Here is a 4,862-nt window from a genome sequence, read left to right on the forward strand (position 1 = left end):
GCTCTAATTTGATTGCACTGTGGTCTGAGAAACTGTTTATTATGATTTCTGTTCTTTTGTATTTGCTGAGGAGTGATTTTCTTCCAATTATGTGGTCAATTTTAGATTAGGTGCCACGTGGTGTTGAGAAGAATATATATTCTGTAGATTTGAGGTGGAGATTTGTGTAGATGTCTATTAGGTCCACTTGGTCCAGATCTGAGTTCAAGTCCTGGATATCCTTGTTAATTATCTGTCTCGTTAATCTGTCTAATATTGACAGTGGAGTGTTAAAGTCTCCCACTATTATTGTGTGGGAGTCTAAGTCTCTTTGTAGCTTGTTAAGAACTTGCTTTATGTACCTGTGTGCTCCTGTTTTCAGTTTTGGGTACATATATATTTAGGATTGTTAGTTCTTCTTGATGAATTGATCCTTTTACCATTATGTAATGCTCTTCTTTGTCTCTTTTGTTCTTTGTTGGTTTAAAGTCTATTTTATCAGAGACTAGGATTGCAACTCCTGCTTTTTCTTGCTCTCCATTTGCTTGATAAATCTTCCTCCATGCCTTTATTTTGAGCCTATGTGTCCTTGCAAGTGAGATGGGTTTCCTGGATACAGCACATTAATGGGTTTTGACTTTTTATCCAATTTGTCAGTCTGTGTCTTTTCATTGGGGCATTTAGTACATTTACATTTAAGGTTAACATTATTTTTTTTTTTGCAATGTTTGGAACATTTTATTGAAGTACAAAATTGTTGGAATTTAGCTAATAGAAAAACATAGTAAATATTTACAAAAACACTGATAACATCACTCAAGTCACACACAGGTAACAATGTAGACAGGTCTTTAAAAAGTTACAAATTGAAATTACGGAGATATGAATCTAATCACTCATTGCTGAGCATGGTTATCAATATAACATTTAACATCTTGGAGCATATGTCTCCAGTCTTCTGCAATCCAGTGCCCTTTAGAAATTGGTTTCTCTCTTTGGGAGATTCAGACTCAGGGGCAGCCGGAGGGGACAGTTAAGAGCTGAAATCATCACATAACTGGTTTAATTTTCTTCATTCTATTGATTGTGTCAAGTTACAGACACAGTCAAAGTGTTTTTCTTTAGTCTCTGATGATTTGAGAAGATGAAGAACATGAACAATTTCTCATTGCCTGAACAAAAATTTGACACATCAAGAGGCTGAGTGTGGAGTATCTGTACTAGAACCATAAAGTTCTGAGGGTAAATTATGCATAAAACTAAGATAAAACAGAGAATTAACTATGCTCTATCTCATATTTACTAAAAGTAGGAAAGGACGCAGAGTGACATTTTTAAATCAAACTGCTCTAGTTTTAGCTTAATGGATGGTTAATAAACACACTGCTTTATGCTGAAGTGACCACATAACTATTTCTAGAGTTCAGAAGAACTTAAAATCAGGTTTTAAACAAAAGAAAGCAGGCTCAAACACAAAACACAGAACAATTTCCTGGTCAATATTTAGACAGTACTATAAAAAGCTAAAGGGGCCGGGCGCAGGGGCTCACGCCTGTAATCCTAGCACTTTGGGAGGTGAGGCAGGTGGATCACCTGAGGTCAGGAGTTTGAGACCAGCCTGGCTAATGTGGTGAAACTCTGTCTCTACTAATACAAAAACTAGGCGTGGTGGTACGCCTGTAGTCCCAGATACTTGGGAGGCTGAGGCAGGTGAATTGCTTGAACCCAGGAGGTTGAGGTTGCTGTGAGCCAAGATCACGCCACTGCACGCCAGCCTGGGTGACAGAGTGAGACTCCATCTTAAAAACAAAACAAAACAAACAAAAAAGCTAAAGGACACTTGGGCTCTACTCACTTCATTTTGATGGTCTTGTACTGAAAACATCTTCCCCAAGCTAAATTCAGAGGGGAGAAAGTTAACAGCTTCAGGTAACTTTAAAACCAGTCTTGGGCTCAATAAGATAACTACTTAAAATAATTGCCTCACATTTTAAAACAGATCATCTTCATCTGACTCTTCCAGGTACGTTATAGGTTTCTTTGCCCGTAACCATCTTGGTCCTGATCTGTCATAAACATTATCTTCCCATAACGAAGAGTCTTCAATGAATCTTCATCTTCATAGTTCTTCTTGTACTGGAGACCCACAATCTTGATGATATTGTTAATCTCAGCATTTTCCATGATCTGCTTATGAGAAGCTTCTCAAACATTGAGTATTTTTCCTCTAAGAGGGAAAACCCCATATCTGTCTCTCCCAACCACACCAAGGCCTGAAACAGCCAAAGTTTTCGCTGAGTCTCCCTCAGTCAGGATAAGCGTACACTCAGTGGAGTTTCGGCCCCCTGCATCATTGGCATCATCAAGTTTGGGAATTCCCTTGATTCTGTTATGTTTTACAGCTGAACATTTCTTGTTTAACTGGACTTGGGCCTTAAACTTCACCCAGTTTAGTATGCTTTCTACAATACCACAGCCAATTGCAGCTTTGATAAATTTTTCACTTAAATGGCATGTTGATCCAAAGCTCTTTGGCTGTAAAGTCATATTTTCTTTTGTCTGAGAGTCAAAGGTTGGGTTTTCAATTAAGGCATTTACAAATATCCATATGTGATTTTTCACCTGATGTGCTTTTACTGCAACACCACCCTTGTTCTTCTTCACAACATCAACAAGTTTAGTCACAATCTGATCAGCTACATAATCAACATGTCTGCCACCCTTGGAAGTAGCAATGCTGTTGACAAAGCTAATTTGCTGAAAACCTTTTTCACTCATTGTTAAACACACTTCCCACCTGTGGTTTACTTGTTCATGTACTACTTTCAGTGGGTTACCAGTTTCATCCAACTTGTCCTTCAAATACATGTCCACATAACTACGAAATCCTTTTACTGGCAGTTTATTTCCATTAAGAAAGACTTTGACATCTTCGGTGGATCCAGCAATATCATATGCTCTTCTGACCATTAGTGCAACAATATCTTTGTCTAGGCTTTGTATTTTAAACTTAGACAAATCAGGCTGAAAGGTGATACATGTATAATCTTCTCCATTAAAGGGCTTGAGTTCCATCTCACCAGCTCTCCCCATATTATCCATCCATGTCTGTTTGAACATTTTCTTGTATTCTCTACAGGCTGTTTCCACAGTAAATTTGGTACTGAATATGTTACACAATTTGGCTCCATAGCCATTTCGACCACCTGTCACTTTCTTTTCATCATCATCATAGTTACTAGAAGTTAGGAGCTGTCCAAATATGAGAGCTGGGACATATGTCGTGGACCGTCCGGACGGGTAGGCACGTCTGCCCGGGGGTCTCTCGACCTGCAAGAGGGTCCCAATACCTGGAAGAGGGAGTGCGCCTGAGAAAATAATAAAGACAGAGAGAGAGAAAGCGAGGCGTCTGGAGGGCTGATAGGCTGTGCCTAAACAGCAAATTTTATTTTTCAAAGGCCAGGAATAAATACGCTTTCTTGGCTCTGGTTTACGTCATAGTAAGAGGAATGTAAATGTATGCCTCACATGGCCTATACAATAGAGAAGTCAAATACACAATGGTTGCAAGACGAAATGTAAATGTATACCTTACATGGCCTATACAATTGAAAAGTCAGATACACAATCAGTGGTTGTAAAAGGTAACAGAATTTCCTGTGATCACAAAGCTTGTTTACATCCAGACATTATTCCTCCTAGCTGCAGGTATCTCTGGTTTTGCTTATCAGAATATCTTTTAACCGGATTCTCCTTTGTCTACTCCTAACTCAACTTAACTCAATTTCCCCATTCAGGAATCTCTGAGTCAGGAATCAAAGCCATCCCTTATGGTGGCATTTTGCTTTGCAAATATTGACAGTTAAACCATTATCTAGGGTACAAGGCAGTCTGGTAAGTAAGGTTTAAGGATTATTCTTAAAGTCATAAAAAGGTTAAAAGCAGGAACTGGTTGCCGGTAGGGGGTCACTCAGTCTAGCAGCAACGCATAGTTTTAGGCCCAAACAATATTGTGGTTGATATTAGAAACTGATCATTCATCTTTCAGTTCCTATATTCCGGATAGCTCGACTGCCTCCAGTAGGAAACTGTGTTTGGGATCAAACTCACCGTATAGTGAGACTCACACCTTTTAGGGGTCTCACACGGGAGTGTTCCCCACAGACATACATCTTTTCAACTTTGTGTTCAACAACAGGAATACCTTTTCCATTATTCCATATACTAATTAAATTGTTCTCCGGATCGATTGTGACTCTAATACAAGACATTTTTGGGTCCCTTTGTTTGTTGTCCGCAGCATTAACTAGAATCTCATCAAAGATTTTGTACAAACCAGGAACAAAAGTGACTTCCCTATAGTTAATGCCAACATCTTCATCGTAAACCCACATTTGCTGGGTCACTAATTCCACAGAGCCAATGTAAGTGTCCGGGCGGAGCAAAATATGCTCCAACTGTGTTTTCTTTTGATAGATTCTTTCAACAGACAGTCTTTTCTTAGCATCTTCATTTTTCTTTATTTTGTTGACTTGCATATTCTCATTTACAGGCCAGTGGGTCGGTCTGCCTGGAAACCTCTTTTCTTGAGCAACGTGGTAGATGTCACCCATCAAACACACCCACTGCTCTGGGCTCCTGCATGCATTATTGACCGAGGGCCTGCAATGGTGACACTTCCATGGTGATGGTCGGGAAGGGGCTCAAGAGCCCCAAAAGCGACCAAACCGGCAGGACCCACGAGACGACCCCAGACCAAGCCGTCCCTCCACAGACCGAGGTTAATATTATTATGTGTAAATTTTTCCTGCCATTTTGATGATACTGGATGTTTTGCCCATTAGTTGACACATTTTCTTCATTGCGTTGATGGTCTTTACCAT

General features: G+C 39.7%; 1 pseudogene; it reads right to left on the reverse strand.

Moving 5' to 3' along the window:
- Positions 1–2,007: 2,007 nt before the first annotated feature.
- LOC120366582 (DNA topoisomerase 2-alpha pseudogene) lies at positions 2,008–4,592 on the reverse strand (annotated as a pseudogene).
- Positions 4,593–4,862: the final 270 nt, after the last annotated feature.

The sequence above is a fragment of the Saimiri boliviensis genome, chromosome X, assembly GCF_048565385.1.
Source record: "Saimiri boliviensis isolate mSaiBol1 chromosome X, mSaiBol1.pri, whole genome shotgun sequence".
In the NCBI taxonomy this organism is placed as follows: domain Eukaryota; kingdom Metazoa; phylum Chordata; class Mammalia; order Primates; family Cebidae; genus Saimiri; species Saimiri boliviensis.